We start from the raw sequence: 27,043 nt of genomic DNA on the forward strand, positions 1-27,043 counted from the left end.
TTTGAATAGCGTTTTACTTGTTAAACTAATTTGTTTTTGATTATTTTTATTTTGAGCTTATAACCAGTGACCTTGCTAAATTTATTACAATAGCTGAATCATACATTATTTGGATTTCCTGTGTTTTAGTCTTGCTTGTTGTGCCAAATAGAACTAGCATTTTCTCTACGCTGAAGTATAAAAAAAATATGTTTAAATGAAATTACAGTAGGCCTTTTTGATCTCAAGCTAAAGAGAAATATCTCACTATTAGGTAATATTTTTGCTGAATATTTGTTTTATTTTTTGGTTTTTCTTTTAGAAAACTTTTTTCAGTATAGGAGACTTTGTTTATCTTCCTAAGATTTTAAAATATAAGCAGTTATGCTTTTGCACATACATGAAAATAATCAGATCACTTTTTCATTGATTCTGTTAATGTGTTACAAGAAAGACTGAAATGAAGCTGGCGTTGGTACAGAATCTCAGCTGGGTCTTGAGTACCAACCTCTTTATGTATTTCTGGCTCTAGTTTTGTAATACTTTATGAAAAATTGTATACCTGTATTCATTTTCAAAATTTCTTCTGTAATCGTCCCTTCTTGCAATGTTCTTGAGAGAATTTGGTATGAAAGTTATCCTGCCTTCCAAAAATGAGGGGAAAATACTTCAGTTTTCAGAAATTCTTTTCTGAAACCAACATCGTTTCTTTCTTAAATTTTTTTATGGAATTTAACAGTGAATATATTAACTTGGAGTTTTCATTGTGGAATGGCTTTTACTTAGGGATTCAATTAGTGAATAGCTGTTTGTTCTTGAGTATGCATAACCTGCTATTTCAGGTATTTGTCTACTGCATTTACATTTTCAAGTTTGTTGCTTTAAAAAGCTTCATCACACCATAGCATTGTAGTGTGTGTATGAGCTGAAACTGGGGTCTTCTCTGACTTTTTGTAGTCAGTCTTGCCGTGGATTTACCCGTTTTATTATTCTTTCCAAGACACCGGGTGTCTCAGTGCGTTTGGGGCTGTTAAGCAGAGTGCCGCAGGCTGAGTAATTCACAGTGAATAGAAACACGTCTGCTTCCAGCCCTGGAGGCTGGCAGGTGCCGTACGGGGGAGCCTGCCTCTGGGACCGCCCTGCTGTGTTACCACGAGACAGGAGGCAAGAGGGCAAGAACAGAGAGCCCAGCCCACGAGTCCTCTTGCACAGGTGTAGATCTTGAACCCAACGGGAATTTGGAAGGGGGCAAACACAGCGACCACAGCACCAAGCCTGGCATTCCTGATCATCTCTAACATACACGGTTTTCCTTTTCCTTCATTTTTTTTTTTTTATAATCGTGGACTGTGTACTCCGGAATTCAGACTGCAGAGTTTCTGGAATCCACAGAGAGGACTCACAGCGGGGAGCGGGGGATGAAATAATTCAAGACCATGCATGAGGAGTCAGTCTGGAAGCTGATGCATGCCTTGACCACAGCTGTTCCCTGTAAGTGCTGCAACACGAGGCCTCCTTGCAACACGGCAGCTGGATACCAAGAGCAAACGTCTCAGGAGAACGAGGTAGAAACCATATTACCTTGAAAAGCAGTGGCAGCTCTATGGAGCTATAGTGCACATTCCATAGAATCCATTCATTGCAAGTAGACAGTTTGGTAGTTGTGAGTGTAGTCACTCTGTGACTACAGAGTTAGGCAACCATCACCACAGTTGTTGTCTCTGCAGGAAGACACACTATTCCCTGCTTGCCTTAATCCTCTCCGATCTCAGCAAGAACTCATCAACCTTCTACGGCTGCAGATTTGCCCATTTGGCACATTTCCTGTAAATGAAATCCCATGATGTCTGTTCTTTGGGGTCTGGCTTATTTCACTTAGTATAATTTTCATTAAGATCATCCACGTTGTAGTGTCATGGACCAGGGTGCATGTCCCCTGAGGACACAGCTAGCAGGGACGGAATGGAACGTGGGGACACCTTTCAACATCCCACTTCCACATTTCCCACCTTCTTGGTAGCACTTGATTTTTGTCCGGTTTACGGAGTGGAGCCATGGTAGAGGACACCCACTTGGAGCTCACTGGAGAGTTCATTTGCGTTTTCTGGATGGCGATTGCTGCGGAATAACTTTTCCTGGTCTTTTTGGTCATTTCCAGTGTATGAAGTCTCTCCAAGCAGAAATGTGCCAAGTGCATTGTCTTTTCATTCCATTTTTCCCTGAAAATTTTTCAAGTACCACCAGATCTTCCTTGGAGAAATATCTATTGAGAACCTTGGCCCACTTTTAAATTTAAATTTTATCATTGAGCTGTAGGAGGTTTTATGTATGCATATGTTTATGATATAAGTTTCTTATCAGATACTTGAAGGTTCTTCAGAAAATTCATGGAATTGGATATTATGTAAAAACATATGCATGAATTGTAAAATTATTTTGTACCCAAATTAAACTCTTGAAGTACCCTCCCATGTGTTGAAAAAAAGAAAACTTTTACCTTTTGAGTTGTCTTTTCACTTAATTATTTTTAATTTGTTTGAGAAGTAGAGAGAGAGAGAGAGACAGACAGCACACACCCACTGGTTTACTCCCCAGATGCCAGCAAAGCCAGGATGGGCCGGTAAGGAGGAGCCAGGCACTCAGTCCAGGTCTCCCATGTGAGTAGCAGGAAATCAACTGCTTGAGCGCTGACCGCTGCCTCCCAGGGTTTGTATTAGCCAGCCGCTCAGGAGCAGGTATCACACCCAGGTGCTCAAATATGCACATGGGTGTCTGACCGTAAGCTAAATGCCCACCTCACCTTTTCGCCTTTCTGATGGTGTCCTTTGTTGAAAAATGCTTCAAATTTGCTGCTGCCCAGGTTGTCTTTGTCTGGTTGTTGCTTGTGCTTTGGCTGTTGGATTTATGAAATCACCACGGAATTTGATCAGGAAGATTTATATCTGTTTTCTTCTAAGTGGTTAAGAGTTTTTAGGTCTTAGATTCAGATCTTTAATACCATTCTTTCTGTCCTACTTTTCTTTGTGTTTCATTTGTTTTCCTTTTGAAACGTCTCAATATGCATGCTTAGAATAGTGATTCTCAAGTTATTTTCATCATTTTCCCCAAGGAGTTTTTTAGAAATGTTTTTTTTTTTCTAATTGGCTCCCTTGTGAAATTTAAATATCCCAGATCTATTGCATCCATTTTATGTACTGTAAGCTCGCTGTGCATCATATATGAGAACAGATATTCTCCCTGAAACTTGTCTCTCTGGGGATAATATTGCCCTGGATGCAAATGCATGTGTTAGATCATTTATTTTTAACCCATATTCTTTTCTAGTGTATCTATTAAGGCAATGAACTTCCTTCTAAACATAATGTAGCTGCATCCAAAATGTTAAGAGTCCATTTCATCACCATGTAGTACAAATGTTATCGAATATCTACTGTTTTGTTTTATCTGTTTATTAGCTTAATTTCCAAATGTGTAAGAACTTTCTCTTTTATTATTGATTTTTAACTATGTCCATTTTCTAGGAAATACACTGTATATGATTTTGATCCTCAAAAATATTTACAACTTCATTGGAGGCCAGTTATTGCCCATGTTCATTTGAAAACAAGTTGTTGGGTGTAATTTTCTACATACATCCATAGTCATATTTGTTAAATATGATTCAAATTCATTATTACTTACTATTTTCTCTGCATGTATTATATTTTTAAGTTTTCTATCTTCCTTTGTTATTTGTTTATTATTTGAAATGCAGAAAGAGGTAGACACGAATCTCCCATCCACTGGTCTGGTTCTCTCCCTAAGTACACAGACAAGGCCGGGGCAGGCGGAAGCAGAGCCGGCAGCTCCACATGGGTCCCCCACGTTGATTCACCACGTGTTGTCTCGCAAGGCACAGGAGCAGGAACCGGGTGGGAAGTGTAGCTGGGCCTAGATCCCCGGCACTCCAGGATGGGACACAGGCATCCCCACAGCACGTTAACCACTACACCAAAAGCCTTCTATTAATAATTAACAAACATATGTTAAAATTTCTATGATTGTGTGATTTTTTTTTCTGTTTCTGTCAACTTTTATTTTATCTGTCTTGAAGCTCAACGATAAAGTTCACACAAACAGAATTTCTGTGCTCTTGGGTGCAATGACAGATGTGTGTGTCTCCTTGTCAGTAGTACTTCTTCTTACCTTGTTTGTTTTGCTTGATGATACTAGGATTATCACTGGTTAGTGTGTAGAAGGTGTATCCCTTTAGTGTGTGGTGTGTAGAAGGTATATCCCTTTGTATGCTCTTATTTTCAGTCTTTACATAAGCCGCCCTAAACAGAAATGGCTAAGATCTGTTGCTCCAAGTGTGTTTTACTCCGTTCCACCTCTGACCCTTTCATGGAAATGTCTAGTCTCCAATGATTTAAATGTAACTGCTGACATACGAGCCTTGAAGTCCAACACCTTGCTATTTGTCCTGTGTCTCTCCTTTCTTGCCTCTGTTGGAAAAATGTGTTGCTTCAGAATTGCTGTTGCCATTTTCTGCCCTTGTTATATTTATTTTCTATTCCATACTTTCCCAGAGGTTACCATTTGCCTTAGTAACTTATTAAATCTAATATAATTTACCTCCTCTGCAGCAACAAAAGGAACTCAGAGCACTGTACCTGGTTCATCCACACCCCGTTTCTGTGTTGCTGTTGTGTGTACAATTGCAGGTATTTCCAGGAGCAAAGATGTGGTTGATGTTATCTTTTTTTTTTAATTTTTTATTTAGTAAAAATAAATTTCCAACGTACAGTTTATGGATTACAATGGCTTCCCCCCACCACAATTTCCCTCCCCCTCACACCCCTCCCATCTCCCACCCCCTCTCTCATTGCATTCACATCAAGATCCATTTTCAATTATCTTTATATACAGAAGATTGATTTAGTATATATTAAGTAAAGATTTCATCAGTTTGGACCCACACAGAAACACAAAGTGTAGAATACTGTTTCAGTACTAGTTATAGCATTACTTCACATTGGACCCTAATTTAAGGACAGATCCCACATGAGAAGTAAGTACACAGTGACTCCTGTTGTTGACTTAACAATTTGACACTCTTGTTTATGGAGTCAGTAATCTCCCTAGGCTCTAGTCATGAGTTTCCAAGGCTATGGAGGCCTTTTGAGTTTGCCAACTCTGATCTTATTCCGACAGGGTCATAGTCAAAGTGGAAGTTCTCTCCTCCCTTCAGAGAAAAGTACCTCCTTCTTTGATGGCCCGGTTCTTTCCATTTGGATCACACTTGCAGAGATCTTTCATTTAGGTCTTCTTCTTCTTCTTCTTCTTCTTTTTTTTTTTTTTTTTTTTTTTTTGTTTTGCCGCAGTTTCTTGGCTTTCCATGCCTACCATGCTCTCATGGGCTCTTCAGCCATATCCGAATGCCTTAAGGGCTGATTCTGAGGCCAGAGTGCTGTTTAGGACATCTGTCATTCTATGAGTCTGCTGTGTATCCCGCTTCCCATGATGGATTGTTCTCTCCCTTTTTGATTCTATCAGTTAGTATTAGCAGACACTAGTCTTGTTTGTGTGATCCCTTTGACTCTTAGACCTATCAGTGTGATCAATTGTGAACTGAAACTGATCACTTGGACTAGTGAGATGGCATTGGTACATTCCACCTTGATGGGATTGTATTGGAATCCCCTGGCACGTTTCTAACTTCACCATTTGGGTCAAGTCCAAGTGAGCATGTCCCAAATTGTACATCTCCTCCGTCTCTTATTCCCACTCTTATATTTAACAGGGACCACTTTTCAGTTAGGTTTTAAACACCTAAGAATGATTGTGTGTTAATTACAGAGTTCAGCCAATAGTACTAGAACAAAACAGAGAAAAAAAATACTAAAATGGATGAAGTATTACATTGTACATCAGCAGTCAGCACAAGAGCTGACCAAGTCACTGTTCTTCATAGTGTCCATTTCACTTCAACAGGTTTCCCATTTGGAGCTCAGTTAGTTGTCGCCAATCAGGGAGAATATATGATATTTGTCCCTTTGGGACTGGCTTAATTCACTCAGCATGATGTTTCCCAGATTCCTCCATCTTGTTGCAAATGACTGGATTTCATTGTTTTTGACTGCTGTATAGTATTCTATAGAGTACATGTCCCATAATTTCTTTATCCAGTCTACTGTTGATGGGCATTTGGGTTGGTTCCAGGTCTTAGCTATTGTAAACTGAGCTGCAATAAACATTAAGGTACAGAAAGCTTTTTTGTTTGCCAAATTAATTTCCTTTGGGTAAATTCCAAGGAGTGGGATGGCTGGGTTGTATGGTAGGGTTATATTCAGGTTTCTGAGGAATCTCCAGACTGACTTCCATAGTGGCTTAACCAGTTTGCATTCCCACCAACAGTGGGTTAGTGTCCCTTTTCCCCCACATCCTCTCCAGCATCTATTGTTGGTAGATTTCTGAATGTGAGCCATTCTCACCGGGGTGAGGTGGAACCTCATTGTGGTTTTGATTTGCATTTCTCTGATTGCTAGTGATCTTGAACATTTCTTCATGTGTCTGTTGGCCATTTGGATTTGCTCTTTTGAAAAATGTCTATTGAGGTCCTTGGCCCATCTCTTAAGTGTTTGTTTTGATGTTGTGGAGTTTCTTGAGTTCTTTGTAGATTCTGGTTATCAACCCTTTATCTGTAGTATAGTTTGCAAATATTTTTTTCCCATTCTGTTGGTTGCCTCTTCACTCTCCTGACTGTTTCTTTTGCAGTACAGAAACTTCTCAGTTTGATGCAATCCCAATAGTTAATTTTGGCTTTGACTGCCTGAGCCTGCCGGGTCTTTTCTAGGAAGTCTTTGCCGGTCCCAATATCTTGCAGGGTTTCTCCAATGCTCTCTAATAATTTAGTGGTGTCAGGTTGTAAATTTAAGTCTTTAATCCATGTTGAGTGAATTTTTGTGTAAGGTGAAAGGTAGGGGTCTTGCTTCATGCTTCTGCACATAGAAATCCAGTTTTCCCAGCACCATTTATTGAATAGACTGTCCTTACTCCAGGGATAGGTTTTAGATCCTTGATCAAATATGAGTTGGCTGTAGATGTTTGGATTGATTTCTGGTGTTTCTATTCTGTTCCATTGGTCTATCCATCTGTTTCTGTACCAGTACCATGCTGTTTTGATAACAACTGCCCTGTAGTATGTCCTGAAATCTGGTATTGTGATGCCTCCGGCCTTGTTTACTGTACAAGATTGCTTTAGGAATTCGAGGTTTCCTGTGCCTCCATATGAATTTCAGCATCATTTTTTCCAGATCTGAGAAGAATGTCTTCGGTATTTTGATTGGTATTGCATTGAATCTGTAAATTGCTTTTGGGAGAATGGACATTTTGATGATATTGATTCTTCCAATCCATGAGCATGGAAGATTTTTCTATTTTTTGGTATCCTCTTCTATTTCTTTCTTTAAGGTTTTGTAATTTTCATCATAGAGATTTTTAACGTCCTTGGTTAAGTTTATTTCAAGGTATTTGATTGTTTTTGTAGCTATTGTGAATGGGACTGAATTTAGAAGTTCTTCCTCAGCCATGGCATTGCCTGTGTATACAAAGGCTGTTGATTTTTGTGCATTGATTTTATATCCTGCTACTTTGCCAAACTCTTCTATGAGTTCCAATAGTCTCTTAGTAGAGTTCTTTGGATCCCCTAAATAAAGAATCATATCATCTGCAAAAAGGGATAGTTTGAGTTCTTCCTTCTCAATTTGGTTCCCTTTAATTTCTTTTTCTTGCCTAATAGCTCTGGCTAAAACTTCCAGAACTATATTGAATAGCAGTGGTGAGAGTGGGCATCCCTGTCTGGTACCAGATCTCAGTGGAAATGCTTCCAATTTCTCCCCATTCAATAGGATGCTGGCCATAGGTTTTTCATAAATTGCTTTAATTGTATTGAGGAATGTTCCTTCCATACCCAGTTTGCTTAGGGTTTTCCTCATGAAAGGGTGCTGTATTTTATCAAATGCTTTCTCTGCATCAATTGAGAGAATCATATGGTTTTTCTTCTGCAGTCTGTTAATGTGGTGTATCATGTTGATTGTTTTGTGAACGTTGAACCATCCCTGCATACCAGGGATAAATCCCATTTGGTCTGGGTGGATGATCTTTCTGATGTGTTGTTGTATTCTATTGGCCAGAATTTTATTGAGGATTTTTTCATCTATGTTCATCAGGGCTATTGGTCTGTAGTTCTCTTTCAATGCTGCATCTTTTTCCAGCTTAGGAATTAAGGTGATGCTGGCGTCATAGAAAGAATTTGGGAGGATTCCCTCTTTTTCAATTGTTCTGAATAGTTTGAGAAGAATTGGAGTTAGTTCTTCTTTAAATGTCTGGTAGAATTCTGCAGTGAATCCATCTGATCCTGGGCTTTTCTTTCTTGGGAGGGCCTTTATTACTGTTTCAATTTCTGTCTCAGTTATGGGCCTATTTAGGTTTTCTATGTCTTCCTGGTTCAATTTAGGTAGATTGCATGTGTCCAGGAATCTGTCCATTTCTGATAGATTTCCCTGCTTGATGGCATACAACTCTTTGTAATAATTTCTGATGATTCTTTTTATTTCTGTGGTATCTGTTGTTAAATTTCCTTTTTCATCTCTGATTTTATTAATTTGGGTCTTTTCTCTTCTTTTTTTAGTTAGTTGAGCCAATGGTGTGTCAATTTTATTTATTTTTTCAAAAAACCAGCTCTTCGCTTGGCTGATTTTTTGCAATGTTTTTTTGGATTCAATCCTGTTGATTTCTTCTCTGATTTTAATTATTTCTCTTCTCCTACTAGCTTTGGGTCTGGTTTGCTGCAGTTTTCTAGATCCTTGAGATGCGCTGAAAGCTCATTTATTTGGTGCCTTTCCAATTTCTTGATATAGGCACCTATTGATATAAACTTTCCTCTCAACACTGCTTTTGCCGTATCCCATAAGTTTTGATATGTTGTGTTGTTATTCTCATTTACTTCCATAAAATTTTTGATTTCTCTTTTGATTTCTTCTATGACCCATTGTTCATTCAGGAGCATGTTGTTCAGTCTCCATGTGTTTGCATTCTTTCTAGGGATTCCTGAGTTGCTAATTTCCACCTTCATTCCGCTGTGGTCTGAGAAGCTGCATGGTATGATTCTAATTCTTTTAAATTTGCTGAGATTTGCTTTATGGCCTAGTATGTGGTCAATCCTAGAGAAGGTTCCATGCACTGCTGAGAAGAATGTAAAATCTTTAGATGTAGGATTGAAAGTTCTGTAGATATCTGTCAGATCCATTTGGGCAATAGTATCGATTAAATCTGCTGTTTCTTTGTTGATCTTCTGTTCGGATGATCTGTCTATTTCTGAGAGTGGAGTATTGAAATCTCCCAGTACTATTGTATTGGAGTCTAAGTCTCCCTTTAAGTCCCTTAACATATCTTTTAAATAAACCGGTGCCCTGTAGTTAGGCGCATATACATTTATAATAGTTACATCTTCCTGTTGAATTGAACCCTTAATCATTATATAGTGCCCCTCTTTGTCTCTCTTAACAGATTTTGTGTTAAAGTTTATTTTGTCTGATATTAATATGGCTACACCTGCTTGTCTTTGGTTTCTGTTGTTGTGGAATATCTTTTTCCAACCTTTCACTTTCAGTCTGTATGCTTCTATGTTGGAAAGATGTGTTTCTTGTAGGCAGCAAATAGATGGGTTTTGTTCCTTAATCCACTCAGCCAGTCTTTGCGTTTTAAGTTTAGATTTCAATCCATTAACGTTCAGTGTGACTATGGATAGGTAGTAACTTTGCCCTGCCATTTTCCCAAAGATATTTTCTAGTATATGCTTTGAGTTTTCTATGGTCTTTTACTGGTAGGTTTTCTTTCTTTAGCTTCTTTCATATTGATGACCGTGTTTCTGTGTTTCTGAGTGTAACACATCTTTAAGCATCTTTTGCAGGGCCGGACGAGTGGCAACAAATTCTTTCAATTTCTGTTTGCTGTGAAAGGTCTTTATTTCACCTTCATTCACAAATGAGAGTTTTGCAGGATATAATATTCTGGGCAAGCAGTTTTTCTCTTAGCACCTGGGCTATGTCTCGCCATTCCCTCCTGGCCTGTAGGGTTTCTGTTGAGAAGTCTGCTGTGAGTCTAATTGGGGATCCCCTGAGAGTAATCTGACGTTTCGCTCTTGCACATTTTAGAATCTTTTCTTTATATTTCACTGTGGTGAGTTTGATTACAACGTGTCGTGGTGAGGGTCTCTTTTGGTCATGTTTACGAGGGGATCTGTGAGCTTCCTGTACTTGGATGTCTCTGTTCTTCTCCAAACCCGGAAAGTTCTCTGCTAGTATCTCGCTAAAGAGGCCTTCTAATCCTTTCTCTCTCTCCATGCCTTCAGGAATTGCTAGAACCCGAATGTTGGGTTTTTTAATAGTATCCTGTAGATTCCCAACAATATTTTTTAGATTACTAATTTCCTCTTCTTTTCTTTGGTTTGACTGTATGCTTTCCTGTGCTCTGTCTTCTAAGTCTGATATTCTCTCTTCTGTTTCACTGACTCTGTTTTTAAGGCTCTCTAATGTTTGTCATTCGATCTATTGAGTTCTTCATTTCATTTTGATTTCTCTTCACTATCACACTTTCCTGTTCTACTAGTTTCTGCGTTTCATTTTGGTTCCTCCTTAAGATTTCATTTTCACGAGAAAGATTTTCTATCTTGTCCAATAAGGATTTCTGTAGTTCAAGAATTTGCTTTTGAAAACTTCTAAATGTTTTTATCATAAATTTTTTGAAATCCGTATCTTGCATTTCTTCTATCTCATCATCTTCATAATCTTGGCCTGGGGTGTTTTGTTCATTTGGGGGCGTCATAATGTTTTCGTTGATCTTGTTCCCATGGTTTCTGTGTTTATTGCTTGGCATTTTGGAGGAATTCTTTGAATTATTTCCTTACCATGGTTTTTTTTTTTTCTTCTTGTTATACTATGACTGTGTTAAGTGGGCTGTCTGCTGTTGGAGTAGCCTTGGTGACCTGAGATGTGTGAGGGCAGAGAGCTCTGCTTAGTTCTTCAGGGTTAGGCGTGGTAGATCTCTCTCTCTCTCTCTCTCTCTCTCTCTTTATTTATTTATTTATTTATTTATTTATTTTCAGGAGGGAAGTAATACCACACAACTGAGCAGAATTGATGGCAGTTAGTTTCCAATCTCTGGCTTCTGTGGGTATAGGAATTGTCTGCTTCCCCCCCCTACCCCCCAGATCACCCAAAGTATCTGTGCTGCGCTCAGTGTGGGTTCGGTTTCTCCTTCAGTTTCCCACCGGGTTGCTAAGGTTACCGAATTGTAGTGTCTCTGGAGAGTAGTCACGTGACCTCCACGAGCTCTCTCACCCCACCGTCTCTCTATTTTTTTTTTTTCCCCCACCTCAGTTCATTATTTCTACCCTTTTATTAAATCCTAACCTCCTGGTATTTCACCTCCCCCTCCCCACCAGAGTCAGGATTTTCTGTTTGACTTAGTTTGAGCTCAGCTCTGAGTTCACGCGCGGCCCTGTTGTGCACAGCCCTGACGTCGCGCACAGCCCTGAGGGCGCGCACCTTTTACATATATAGAGAATGGCGCCTGCTCTTTCGTCCTTGCTCTCGCCGCAGGTCATCTGTGTCTCCTCCACTAGATCCAGAGGAGTTTCCTCTGCATTTTTTCCCCTGAGCCCTTCCCTGTATTCACTGCAATTCCTCTTATATCAACCTGTCTTTCCCGGATTATCAATGTGCGACTTCACTATTCGCCATCTTGGCTCCGCCCCGATGTTATCTTAACCAAACATCGTTCCGCTAGATTTATCCACGGATGTACTCTCATCATTGTTCTTCATTCTTTCTAACATCTGTTCCATCTGGGGTAATGTTCTCTTTTCTTTGCTGTTTTTTTTTTTTTTTAGTTCAGGCAAGCTGATGAATTCTCTCATTGTTCTGTTTTAACATGTTCCTACCTTGACTTTATTCTTTGGCAGGTTAAGGTATCATTGACAAAAAGAATGCGGAACATGCCCGGTTTTGAGTGTGCAATTCGGTAAGTTTCAGTGTAGGTAGCACAGCTGTGACACCGTAGCCCCACCATGAAGGAGAACAAATGCACCATCCCCGGAGTTTGCATTTTGCCCTTTCATAGTCTCCTCTCACGGCCAGGTTCCCTGCCAGCAAACACCTCTCCACTCGGTCACAGTCATTTGTACTTTCTAGTTTTATGTACATGGAGTCACACAGGATATTTTATTTGGGGGTGTGTGGCTTCTTGCAGCATAAATATTAAAATCCTGCACTTGTTCATGTCTCAGTAGTTTATCCATGGCACTTGCTGCGTCGTATTCCACTGTATGGATATACCACAAATCACCCTGAGCCTGCTGCATGGATAACGTTGCCCTCAGCATTTGTGTTCAAGTCTGAGTAAGAGCACACACTGTCTCTTCTTGGGCAAATAGCTGGGAATGGAGTGAGAGATTCATATGGCAGGTACTGATCCATGTTAACTTTTTAAGAAACTGTCCGACTTCCAATGCCTTGCAGTGTAGATTGCCCCAGCGCTGTGTAAGCATTCCAGTCCTCGCATGCCTTTGTCAGCCTTTGCCGTCAGCCCTGGGAATCGTAGCTCTCCTGCCAGACTTGTAGAAAGGCACGGTCGTGGAGTTGCGATGCCCCTCTAGTGATGAAGGCTGAGCTTGTCTGCAGTTCGAGTGTCTCCTTGGTAAATAATCTGCTCAGATGCTGTACCCAGTTCTGAGGCGCTCCCCTTCCTGTACGGTAGCTGCAGAGGCTCCCTGGGCTTCGAGCTGGGCTGGTGACAGCACTGGCCGCACTTGGATCCACTCTCCAAGTATTATTTTTATTGTCTAACGTCCCATTACCTTCAACACATTAGTGTTCACTTAGTTTGTTTGAAGTAGGAGGCCAAATAATGCCCCTGTTGGCACACGTGGACAAGAAGCAGAAATCAACGTCCGTTCTGCCCCTTGTTAAATGCTGTTTTTGCTGAACTGGGAACGTTGTGCCTTGTAGCATTTCTTGGATCAAATGTGTCTCAGCCTGAGTGCTGCTCCTTCAAAGGTGCCATTAACCTTTTCCTCTGTTTCCTGCAGCAGCCTGCCAGTTTACACAGTTGTTCTTCTAGTCTATGGTATTCAGGGTGATGATGATCACGTGGGTGTATGTGGGTCTCTCTGTATTTGGTCTGTATTAGCACTTCATCACCCTTCGAATGTGGTGCTTGATGTCTTTCATTCATTTGGGAAATTTTTCTGACATCATTCCTCGTTGTATCTCGTTCTCATTCCTTCTTCTCGTCTCCCTCTCCGTTCGTTCTTGGTGTCCCGTGTGTCTCCAGTGCTCTCTCTTGACTTCTCAATCTGACGTCTTCCTGCGCGTTAGGCTGTTTCTTCCTGAGCTGCATTCCAGGTGGGTAGTTCCTTCACCCACTGAAGCTAGTCTGTAGTTAAACACAGCACTGATCTCTTTATTCTTGGTATAAGCTCTGGAAATTCCACTAAGGTCTGGCAGTATGTGCTTATGCTGTCTTCTGAAATTCTACATCTTGTGATATTTCTGGAATGCATATTAATGAAACCCGTTTAATTCTCATTACTCCAATACCTGTATTAACTATGGACCTGTTTCCATTTTCTTTCTACTAGTTCCAGGAAAAATTTTACTATTTTTTAAATAATTTTATTTATTCACTTGCAAGGTAGAGTTAGAGAGAGAGACAGAGAGAAAGGTTTTCCAACTACTGGTTCACTTCAAATGGCTGCAACAGCCAGAGCTGAGCTGATCGGAAGCCAACATCCAGGAGTTTCTACAGTTCCCTCACACAGGTGCAGAGGCCTATGTACTTGGGCCATCTTCCACTGCTTTCCCAGGCCATAACAGAAAGCTGGGTTGGAAGAGGAGCAGCCAGGACACAAACTGGTGCCCAATATGGGATGCTGGTGCTGCAGGCAGAGGCTTAGCCTACTATGCCACAGCACTGGCCCCAAATTTTACTATTTTTAAACTTTTTTTTTTATATTAGGCACTAAACTTTTAATGCAAAGCTATTGGAAAAATATGAAGCCTTGGATGATGATACAATATTCCAGGGAGAATTTACATTTGCTTCTTGAAAAAAAAGTTTGGAGACCACCTTAACGTAATCATAGATTAAGCTGATTGAAAGTTGAGCCCTTGGCCGTTTTCCTTCCATCTTATATAATGTCAGCAGAAATACTTAACTTTTAATCACTACCATGCATTCTCAGACTCTGAGAAGGTGGTTTAGATGCGGGGCAGCTAAAATGATGACAATCACTCACCTACTTTATTACCTAAAAAATATAAAATTGGGGAAAATTTAATTTTTGCCAAATCTTATATACATGACCAATCAAATTTCTAGGTACTAACTGGATCTGTTTAGAAATAGCTTAATAATAATTGTCTCTGGGGCAGGCTCGCTCTGTGACGTAGCAGGCTAAGCCTCTGCATGTGGCGCCGGCATCCCATATGGGTACTGGTTTGTGTCCCGGCAACTCTTCTGATCCAGCTCTCTGCTATGGCCTGGGAAAGCAGCAGAAGATGGCCCAGAAGCTTGGGCCCCTGCACGCGCATGGGAGACCTAGAAGAAGCTCGTGGCTCTTGTCTTCAGATTGGCCCAGCTCTGGGCGTTGAGGCCACTTAGGGAGTGAACTATGAATGGAAGACCTCTCTTTCTGTCTCTCTCTCACTGTCTGTAACTCTACCTCTCACATAAGTTCAAAAAAATTTTTGAAAAAAATGATAATTGTCCCTACTGGTCTGGCATGTGTAATTATAGATATTGTGCCATAGGTATGAAAAAAAAGTCCCTCTCATTTTTATTTTTCTAACTGTGAACCCCAAGTGATAGAGCTGAAGCAACAGAGCGCACAGTTTTGTTTTCTTCTGGAGTGTAAATAATTGCGGACGACCCACGTGATCTAGAGTAATGGGTACAGAGCTGTAGGGAGAGATACACATCCCTTCGGGGAGTCCGTGAAAGCCACAGGCTATCTCCCTTCACAGAGAAAAGTGCACAGTGCATATTTTCATGCAAAATTTTATGTACGGTTTTAGGATGCTTAAGCCCAACGGAGGCTCATGCACAAAGCCAGTGCTAATAACTGCGGCTGCGGAACAAAGAGCTAGCTAAGAAACACAAAGATACAACATTGGCTCTTCACAAATGCTTTCCCATTCAAAGCTTTTCAATTATGTGGTCATAAAACCCATAGTCCCTGTTTTGCCTTTTCTTTTACCACAGCATTGAGAGTCACTAATCAGAGAGGGAGGGAAAAAATATGCACTTAACTTTTAGATTAAGAAAATAAGAATAAGGGACTCCAGTTGTGCAGGCATAAGCATTGAAGGAGGATTGCCCATCTGCCAGCAGGCGGGCCTTGGAGAACGGAGTCGGGGGCCCGGCCAGCTCTGGATGGATGCACACAGTAACTCGATACTGCTTGACTATTCTCAGAAATTGGAAGCTTTCCTATTAAATATTGTTTTCTGTCTCTTCTTTAAAGTGGGAACACAGGACACACTTGGCCACACCGCCCCATGGCAACAGTCTCTGGGGGCTGAACAGCCATGCCTTGCTCTCCCAGTTCACCACAGTGCCCAGAAGCACCTGCTTCTCCGGACACGCCTCAAGGACGAGGATGACCTTGATCCTCACAGGTATTGGACGAGGTACACAGGTCAGCTGTCCAACAAAGAGTGTCAGTGCAGGGTCAGGGGACCCTCTGCGGGCCACACCTGCCTACTCGTTTCTTTGTACCCCCAGCCATTACTCCCAGCCCTCTGCAAACAGACTCCAAACGCATCCCATTCTCTCTTAGTTCATCATTCGATTTTTTTCCAGATAACTTCCACTTGACCTCCTGCCACACCCTGCTGAGGAACAAAGCTTCCAGAAAGATCATGGCAGGATGGCACCTGCTCCGCCAGCCGCACGGGGTCGGTCTCTCTGGCCTCCCCCCTTCCCTGTGCCACTTCTGCTTCCCTGGGTGGGTTTGCTGAGACCCTTTGGATTTTTAGTTCTGACCCTCATCAGAAAAGCCGCCAGGTTGTTCAGTGTTGAAAGCTACATCTAAAAGGACTGGATTTCTTAGAGAGGACGTCTCAGAGATCTCGGGTAGTATTTGTGGCAGAGTTGGGTCAAAATTAACATAGTACAGCAGCTGTGTCAGCCCAGGGTTGCAAACTTGCACAGGAAAGGTCACAGGCATCACTCGGGCCATGGAGCTACAGAAGCCTACGAGATGATGTCTTCTCTATAAATAAAAGTCACAGAATTCCCTTGCTCGGGGAGCCACCGCCGCTGTCCATCCACGCCACTCACCCACACTCCGCATGGTCCATGCCTGCCCGGGAGTTTGATTTCCTCGTCAGCTCCTAGCTGGAGCACATCTGGTTTACGTGGCTACTCTTGTAATGTGTGTGTACAGCCGCAGTGAACCAGTAGCCCAACCTCAACACTGACTGCTGGCGACCGTGGAGCTCCCACTCCCAGCACTCTTGTGGCACGATCTGCAGGTCTCAAGGCGCATTAGCTCCTCCCTCCACTGTGCAAGTCACAAGACGATGGTGCTGTCAGGGCTCTGCCTGCGAGAGCAGCTGCCTCCAGCCCCACCGCACCCTGGGATGCGTGGCATGGGCAGCGGCCACTGCAGACACAGGTGCTCGGAGCGTTGGACTCAACTGGAAGGAAGTGCCTGACTGGGCCACCTGTTCAGCATGACGTTCAAGTGACAGGTTGCGTTCTGTTCTGTGTCCGCTGCTACCGGCTTTATTCACTATGCGTCCGTGAACAGAAGATGCCCTCACTTTGCCATTCATATTGACCGCACTGAGAGCTGAGCTGCACCCTCTGAGAATAAAGATGAGCAGCACCGAGAGCAGGTGGCCAGGGCCTGGCTTTCCCCTCCCTCTGCTGACCCAGCATTGCCAGCCGGGTATGCATCAGAATCTTTGCCCTCAATAGTGCAGCAGCCAGCAAGTGTTGCAAACCACAGGGCGGGGAGAGTGGGCCAGAGTGCACGCCCCCAGACGCAGCGTCGGCCCGAGCTGCCCAAGCACGACCACCATCTCCAGGGGGGTCCTGGCCCTTCTATGCCCTTTGTCCTAAGCTACTGCCGCCGCATGTGTTACACACTGTGTCTCTGAATCAGCCTTTCTCCTTCCTTCTCTTTCTCTCTCCTTTACAAAACACGCTTTCAATTAACATAGTGATGACCTGTTGTCACCCGTTACCGTGCTAATCCTGAGCTGGTGTGAAATTACTTTATAATAAACACTATGGAGTTCTGACTTTCAATTAATTTTTCACATGCTGTGCGAAATCAGATTAACTCGCACCCCCCCCCACCCTTTGACCGCAGACATAATTCCTTCCTTATAATGAAATGGAGGATTAATTTATATGAAACGTATCTGTACACATGTGCAAAGGAAGGTGCAGCCTTTGTGCCGTACTGGCATTGTGCACAGCGTCAGGTTCCTAGTTAACTTCTTGTGCTCACCGGGTGGGGAAAGATGCTTCCAGTTGTTGTTTCTCTGTTAGCTTCTGAGTAGATGAAGCCACCAAGAATGAGCACAGGGGTGCTCACACAGGCCACGAGGCTGAGCGTGGCGACTTCTCTAACTCGTACGATACCAGCAGGAGACAGTGCAAGAAGTGCACGCTGTGAGATGGAAGCCACAAGCCGCAGAGTGCTGCTCCCAGGATGTGCAGGTCCACAGTCACTTGAATGAATGGGGGGTTGGAGGGGGAGCTTTTTAAGACCATTAAATTGGAGGAATTTGATGACAATTTTAAGCAAATGACGGCTCATGCCTTTTTAAAGCTAATATAGTGTGCTGCCTGCTCTACATTATGTTTTTGGTGAAATAATTATTTTCGTCTTGCAAACTCATTATTAGAATGGAGTGATGGAAGATGGATGTGGCACTCACTAAATGAACAAATTTGTGTTAGGAAAAATTAATCATGCAACCAGATGCTAGGCTCTGTTTTTTTTTCCTTCTCTGTCGGTCTCCAGTGTATTTTGTTCAGCTGTTTTTATTACTGCAAAATATTGATAGAAAAATCTCCCCAACACATATTTTCTTTTTGACACCAAATGAGAAACACTGCCAGGAGACCTAAAGGTATGGCACATATAAAAGACAGATGTGCTCTTGTCCCCTCCTTGGAAGCCATCCTTTTATTAACAGCAGAAGAAACGAACTGTCATCGGTTGTATGATAATGAAGCACTTAACTATTGAGTTATTTTAAGGCAGTCTAAACAAACTATGCTTGCAAAACGCAAAATGTATTGATTCCTTCATCCCTCAGATATTTAAATCTGTGTTAGCCATTGTTAACCACTGTTAACTGTGCATTAACCATTATTCTAAGTGCAATGGAGAGAACACTGAATGACACGAATTCCCCTGGCGTGGTGGAGAGTCCAGCAGATCTGAACCTCAAAGGCCATCCTCTTCATCAGCTAACTACTCGGCCGGATACATTCCATGGCTGGAGCTTTTCTGTCTCATGTTTATTCTCTTCCTTCCTTCTATCGCACTCATTGTTACAATGAGTGACTGAAGTGTAAAAGCAAAGTGATTTGCCCAAGACCTCACAGACAGACAGCAGCGGAGGTAGAATTCAAAGCCAAGGTATAGGGGCTGAACACCCCATACTCTGTTCCTGTGGTCCACGGCCTCTGTCACTGATCATCTCAAAACCATGTATCGTCATCTTCTATTTGTATACATTGTATTTTTTAGGCAACAGTGATTGAAATAGGAGCAGAAGCCCAATCTGACCTAAGATGAGCTTGGATTGCAGCTACTAGACCTGTACTCCCCAAAAGGTGCCATATTTGCATAACAGCTTTCTTCCCACAGTGGGATGGAGCTGACACCAAGACAGACTTCACAAGGGAGTGTCTGCCTTATGCCTTAGCCTATACTTCTATACTGCACATATAGGGTAGTGTGAGAATAACCTGTTCCCCGAAGGCCTGCAAGACTTGACATTGAAATTGTATGTCTGAACCTCAAAGGACTGTCTGGGTCACTCAGGTCATTTCTGTAGCAGTATCATCAAATATTAGTATTTATAATTTCATGTATTTACCCAAACCACATCCCTGTTTTTTAAGATAATATCACACATGCAATTTAAAACATCTATAAATTCATTTAGTGCTAATAGCTATGGTTCTGATATCTAGTGTCCACTTTTTCCTGTTTTTATTTTTCTCTGTTTTCAGAGCTGAGTAGTACTCCATAGTTTATCTATACCATGGTTTCTTTATCCAGTCAACAGCTGATGGACATATGGGTTAATTCTGTATCTCAGCTGTTGTGAAATGTGCTACCAGTGTTTTATCTCCTTGCTTTGTTTTGTTTGTGTGGGTACCCTCTGGTGGTTATTCATTGAACCACTGTAAACAGCCAGTTCTTATGTTTGTTTCTGCATGCTAGTGTTTTTGTACATTAATTTGCTAATTTCTAATTTCATCCTTATTTATTCTAATTACTATTATTCCTTTTATATTTTCAAGTGGAATGGTAATATGTAATCTTCTCTTTTAAAATACTGTGCATTTTTCTCCAAGGTGAGTTTAGCTGTGTCTCCTGACAGGTCTCTGAGATACTCTGCCTAACACAAATTTGTTCATTTGCCACATCCATCTTCCATCACTCCATTCTAATAATGATAGGATTGATGACATTTATTGATTTCTGAATGTCAAACCACCCTTGCTTCTCTGGGGTAAGTCCCACTTGATTGTGATGTATGATCTTTTTGATGTGGTTTTGGATTGAATTTGCCAGTATTTTGTTGAGAATTTTTGCATCTGTGTTCATCGAGGTCTGTAGTTTTCTGTGTTGTGTCTTTGGGCAGTTTTGTTATTAGAGTAATACTGGCCAGTAAAGAGAGTCTGGCAAAGTTCCATCCTTTTAAATATTGTGGAATAGTATGGAAAGCATTGGAGTTAGTGCCTCTTTATATGTTTTGTAGCATTCAGTAGTAAAGCTATCAGATTCCAGACTTTTCCTTAAAGGAAAAACTTTAATTACTGCTGCAATCTCATTGCTTATTATAGGTATGTTTATGTTTTCTATATATTCTTCATTTACTCTTCACAGGTTGAATGTATCAGGAATTTATGCATTTCTTAAAGGTTTTCCAACTTGATAGCATATAGATGTTCATTGTTGCTTTTTACTGTTTACCATCCTTTGTGTTTGTGTTGTCAGCTGTGATGTACCCTTTTGCATCTCTGATTTTATTTATCTGCTTATCTTTTTTTTTCATTGTTACCCTGGCTAGATCTTTGTCTGTTTTTGTTTATCTCCTCAAAGAAAAGCCAGCTTTTTGTTTTGCTGATATTTTACATGGATTTTCCTAGTTTCAATTTGGTTTGCTTCTGCTCTGATTCTTATTATTTCCTGCCTCCTGCTGATTTGGGGTTTGTTTTCCTCTTGTTTTTCTAAGTCCTCGACATGCATCATTAGATCATTTATTTGAGTCTTTTTTTTTTAATGTAAGCACTTAATGCTGTAAGATTTCTGCTTCATATTGCTTTTGCTGTATCTCTGTATCCCACAGGTTTTGATATACTGTGTTTTCATTTTCATTTAATTCAAGAAAGTTTTAGATTTTCCATTAAATTTCTTCAGTGATCCATTGGTTGTTCAGTAGCCTCATATGTAACTGTCATTATTTGGAAACATTCTACTGTTCTTGTTGTTGACTTAGAGTTTTATTTCTTTGTGGTCTGAGAAGATACATTGCATGATTTGAATCTTTTTTAAAATCTACTGAGATTTGTTTTGTGGGTGGGGAGTAGACTGCATATTCTGTTGCTGTTGAGTCAAAGTGCTGTAATTGTTTGTTAGGTCCATTGGCACAATAGTATGTTTCTACTCCAGTGTATCTTTGTTGAGTTGGCCTAGGTGATTCAGCCATTTAAGAGTGGGGTGTTGAAGTCACCCACTATGATTGTACTGACATCTGTCTTTTTTTACATTTAATAGTATTTGCTTTATATAGCTGGGTGATCTTGTGTTTGGTGTACATATATTTATGGTTGTTACATCTCCTTGTTGAATTAATCATTTTATCAACGTATAATGCCCATCTTTGTCTCTTTTCACAGTTTTTTTTTTTTAATTTAAAGTCTGTTTTATTTGATAGAGAGCTTCTCCCATTCATTTTGGGTTTCCATTTGCCTGGTGTATCTTTTTCCAGCCCTTTACTTTCAGTCTGTGAGTATGCTTATTTGTGACTTGAATTTTTTGTAGGCGGTCTACAGCTGAGCCTTGGTTTTTTATCCATTCAGACAAACTGAATCTCTTGGCTTGGGAATTCCATCCATTACCATTCAAGGTAAGTATTTGCAGATAAGAGCTACCATCTGTATTCTGTTGATTGATTACTGATTACATCTGCTCAGTTAGTGATTTGGTGTTGTCCTGTGTTTTCATGATGGTTACTCCTAATGCAGCATTCCCTGCAGAATTTCCGGTAAGACTGGTCTGGTAGTGGTGAGTTCTCTCAGTGTTCCCTTATCTAGGAAATACCTTGTTTCACCCTCACTTTAAAAACAACAACAACTTTTCCATCAACAATATTGTATCCAGCAAAGTTATTTTTTTCTTTAACACCTTGAATATATCATTTCACTGTCTTCTAGCCTGTTGGTTTTTCACCGAGAAATCTGATGTTAATCTAATTGGTTTTCCTTTATATTAACTTGACATTTTCTCTTATTATCCTTAGTATTCTCGCTTTATCCTTAACTTTTGACAATATAACTACAATATTCCTTGGTGGTTCTTTTTTTAAAATTTATTTTACAGGTAGAGTTATAGACAGAGAGAGAGACAGAGACAAAGATCTTCCTTCTGTTGGTTCACTCCCCAAATGGCCGCCACAGCCAGAGCTATGCCAATCTGAAGCCAGGAGCCAGGTGCTTATCCTAGTCTCCCATGCGGGTGCAGGGACCCAAACACCTGGGCCATCCTCCTCTGCCTTCCCGGGCCACAGCAGAGAGCTGGACTGGAAGAGGAGCAACTGGGACAGAACCCGGCACCTATATTGGATGCTGGCACCACAGGCAGAGGATCAACCAAGTGAGCCACAGCGCCGCCCCTCTTGGTGGTTCTTAAAGTTTCCTGTATGCACGTGTACATGTCTATTTCAACACTTGAAAGTGTTCAACTGTTACTTCAGTTACCATGTTCTCAACACCTCTTTCTTTCTCTTCTACTTCAATAATCCCTATAATAAGAATACTTGATCACTTACTGGCAGCCTATACTCCACATAGACTTTTGGTATTGTTTTTAATTCTCTCTTTATTTTTCTATGTCTGGGTTATCTTAAAAGCCTTACCCATGAGGTCAAATATTGTTTTCCTCTTTGTTTATTCTGCCGTTGAAGTTCTCATCATATTTTTTATTTCATTGATTGAAGTTTTAATCTCCAAAATTTGTTTGGTTCTTTTTAATCTCTATCTCTTTAGTGTTTTTTTAAAAGATTTATTTACTTATTTGAGAGAGAGTTACAGACATAGAGATGGAGCAAGAGAGCAAGATCTCCCATCCACTGGTTTGTTCCCCAAATTCCCACAACAGTGGGAGCTGGGCTGCTCTGAAGCCAGGAGCTAAGAGTTTCTTCCAGGTCTCCCACATGGGTGCAGGGGCCCAAGCACTTGGAGCATCTTCCACTGCTTTCCCAAGCCATTAGCAGAGAGCTGGATTGGAAGAGGAGCAGCCAGGACACAAACTGGTGCCCATATGGGATGCAGGCGCTGCAGGCACAGACTTACCCTATGATGCCACAGCACCAGTCCGTCCTCAGTGATTTTTTTCATTCATTTCTCCTGTTTTCCTCATTTTTTTAAGCAATCTGTACTCTCTTGCATTGGTTTGAAGTTCTTAGAATCTTTATTTTGAATTCTATTTAGTCGTTTTCTAGCATTTCATTTATTTCCTTCAGATCAGCATCTATTTCTAGAGACCTATTGTGTTCTATTTAGAAGAAGCATCTACCGTCTAGATGTCATGCAAACAATCACTTGGCTTGTGGCTTCGGCTCCGGCTCCGGGTGAGACTTCAGGTGTCAGCTCTGAGTGGTGTCTTTGGCTTTAATCACCGCCAGCTGGGTCTCTGACTGATGCAGTCCAGGGGTACAAAAGTGAATTGGGGAGTGAATTGGGACTTCCTAGTTTTCAGTCTCCAGAAAGTTGGGTGTCACTCACATGGGGGACTGTGGTGCCAACAGACACAGAGGGGTCTGTCTCCCGGCCCCACTGGCAAGCTCAAGTGATCTCTGACTCATGGCACCAAAGCTCTGGTCCCAGAACTGTGTCATGTGGGCAGGACCTTCCCCTGGTCCTGCTGGGGGAGCACAAGCACTGGTTTCGGGACAGGGGGTTGTGACCTGAACCCTCTTGCATCTGACAGGGTGGCTACAAGCAACAGGAAATTTTGGAAAATTGGAATTCTGGAAAAGTGGAATGCAGGCAGCTTCTTCCCTAGGTCTCAGCAGGTATTAGTGCTGATGGTTACAGCCCTGGTTTGCAGGAGGCAGTGGAGCCACTACCCAGTCTCCCAGGGTGGGAGTCAGGTGTTGGGGATGGTAGTGGCCACCTGCCTGAAGCAGAGCGATGCAAGAACACTCCAGATACTGTGAGTGCAAGTTAATCCAAAGATTGTAGAGCAGCATTAGCAACCCCAGCTCTGCAGGGCCCAGAGGGAATGGCTCCCCCCTCTCCACCCCAGTTCTCACATGGCATGCAAGGGTGATGCTAGGGCTTGTGCCCAGAGCTCCCAGCACTCTGAGCCAGGAGCTGCACAGGGAACTTCCTCCGTCTGGCCCAGATGTTTTATGGGAATCTGTTGGTGCCAGCCCCGAGAAGTTGAGGGTACTAGCTCACACAGAGGAAGTATACCTCGGGGCTTATGCTCGAACCCCTGCAGTTACAGGTCACTGAGCAGGGAGTGGGGAGCTGTCTGCTTTCTGCCCTGTACATTGTCCCAGCCTGGCTCTGGTGGCCTCTGACAGCAGCAAGGCCTGCTTGCTGTCTGCCCAATCAGAGTATAGTTTACCAGCAACTCTACCACAGCTGATTGACTCAGGAGCCCTGGGGCACTGTGGCTTCCCTCTTCAGAGCAAAGTCGTCCCTCAGACCCCAGTGAGCTCCCCTGGCTGGACCTGAAGTCAGCAGTGGGCTGTGGAATCCTCCCTCCGTTGAAGCTGCTGTTGGCGGGGTGCCCCAGGAACTTTTTCCTACCTTGTCTCAGCAACATCGCATCTCCCGGCCGGGAGCCAGCTGGGCAAATGCAAGGGTGGCTGGCTTCAGGGTAGGATGCAGAGCCGTGTCTGTCCCCTTGCCTTCTTGCCCCATAGAGTCTGTTCTGTCAGTTCTCCACTGGAAACAGACCCCTGGGAGCACAGACCTTTTTGTCTTCCTGATATCTTTCTGCAGCTGAAATCAGGCATCTTCAATTCCTCTGATTTTTTTTTTTTTGAGATTTATTTGTTTATTTGCAAGGCAGAGTTGAAGAGAGAGAGAGACAAAGACAGAGATCTTCCATCCACTGGTTCAGATGGCCACAGCAGCTGTACCAGGATGAAGCCAGGAGATTACAACATCATCTGGGTCTCCAACATGCAGGTGAGAGATGACTAAGAAAATGGCCATCTTGTGGTGCTCCCCCAGGGACATTAGCAGGGAGCTGGATTGGAAGTGGAGCAGCCAGGACTGGAGCTGGTGCTCCGGTGGGATGGCAGTGTCCCAGGCAGCAGCTTAGCCTGCAGTGCCACAACACCCGCCCCTATGTAATTACTAATTAGGAATTTCTACATACAAGTGGCCTTCAAAGAACACACGAAAACATAGTATGAAAAACTTGACATGGATTTTAAAAACTTCCTGCACCAAAATAAACTCCATTTGATTGCACTTTTCCACGAACTCTGAAGAGGACACTTGTAGTGGATTAAGGACAGCACTGTGGACCATTCAGAGTGCAAAATGTGTTGTCTTCAAGGAACGAAAACGACGTCTACTCAAAGTCTCTGTTAGGACACATGAAAAATGGCAAGTATTCTGGAAGTACAATTTAAAATTTTATTGTATAAACATTATAATTTGTAAGCAAAATACCATATAATTGAATACTTGGGGACAATATAAGAAGGTATGTCAGAGTTAGTGTTACATATTACATTATATAACATTAAAAATCCAAAGTAGCACATAGTAGTTGTTGATAAATACTGCTAAACTTCTTCTAAGCATAATGAACTACACTTACCTGTTAAAAATACTCCTATTTAAAATAATAATTGCGGCCGGTACTGTGGCTCACTAGGCTAATCCTCTACCTGCAGTGCCAGCACTCTGGGTTCTAGTCCCGGTTGCTCCTCTTCCAGGCCAGCTCTCTGCTGTGGGAGTGCAGTGGAGGATGGCCCAAGTGCTTGGGCTCAGCACCTGCATAGGAGACAAGGAGAAGCACTTGGCTCTTGGCTTCGGATCAGCGCGGTGCGCCGGCCGCAGTGGCCATTGAAGGGTGAACCAACGGAAGGAAGACCTTTCTCTCTGTCTCTCTCTCTCATTGTCTAACTCTGCCTGTCAAAATAATAATAATAATAATCCCATTCTCAATATTTCTAGGTGCCTGATGGCTGGCACACAGAATAACAGGTGTAAAATCCAAGAAGAATGGGCACCTCTCAGTTTGCAGGAAAGGGTACGATTACACCAGCAAACGGATGAGGAGCGTGGTACTGCAGGCTAGAGCATCAGTGTGAACCCTGAGCCCGAGGCAAGAACATAGAGAAAGCAGGTATGTGTGTGTTCAGGTTACTGAAACGGACCCATGATTGTGCATCTCCATGCTTTGTAACTGCAACCATGCTCATACATGTACTGACATGGGCTTCCATAGTCATCTACTGGACCCAAAGTTCCCCCACATTCAGTTCCTGGATACTGGAACCTCTATCCGTGTGAGCAAATGCCTGGTACGCAGCAAACACTCAGTAAGTATTTACTGAACACACACTGTTGAGTATTATGAACCTCATATGCACTGTGTGAACTTCTCCAAGGTAAAGGAATTGACAAAATGTTTTCCCATCAGTATTTCTTCTATTTTTTAATTGACATGTAATCATTATACATAATTACTGGCTACAGTGTTATATTTTGATAAATTTGTACAATGTGTAAGGATCAAATCAAGGCAATTAATATACCCACAACCTCTAACAGTTTTCATTTATTCGTATGGGAAATATTCGGAATTCTTGCAGCTGTTTGGGAATGTGCAGGAAATGATTGCTAACAGTCACTGTACCGTGCTAACGAACACTAGGACTTATTCCTCTTACATAACTATGCTTCTGAACTCAATAACCAAGCTCTTTTCCTTTATCCTTTCTAGTAACCCTAAAGCACTCTCCACTTGTATAAAATCAACTCTATTAATTTCCATGTGTGGATGAGAACCCGTGGTGCTTGTCTTTCCCTGCCTGGCTTATTTTAGTTCATGTGGTATCTTCCAGTTCCATCCGTGTGGCTGCAAATGACAGAATTCCATTATTTTTATGGCTAACTAATATCCTATGGTATTACACATATTTTCTTTATCCGTTTATCCATAAATTTAGTCCTGGATTGATTAAATACCTTGGCTTTTGTGAATCATGCTGCAATACACAGGTGACTGTGGGATTTCCTTGACAGCCTGGTTTGATTTCCTTTGGATATAGAAATATAATGAGAAATGGGATGACTAGATAATATGGTACTCACACTTGTGGTTTTTGGCAGAATCTGCATACTGCTTTCCATAGTGTCTGTACCAACTGAAAATCCCATCATCAGTGTAAAAGGGCTTCCTTTTCCCAGCATCCTTGCTAGTTTGTTTTTGTCTTTCCAGTTACAGCCATTCCAACTAGAGCGAGAGGATATCTCATTGTAGTTTGATACACATTTCCCTGAGGAT

The sequence above is a fragment of the Lepus europaeus genome, chromosome 6 (genome assembly GCF_033115175.1).
Source record: "Lepus europaeus isolate LE1 chromosome 6, mLepTim1.pri, whole genome shotgun sequence".
Taxonomy (NCBI): Eukaryota; Metazoa; Chordata; class Mammalia; order Lagomorpha; family Leporidae; genus Lepus; species Lepus europaeus.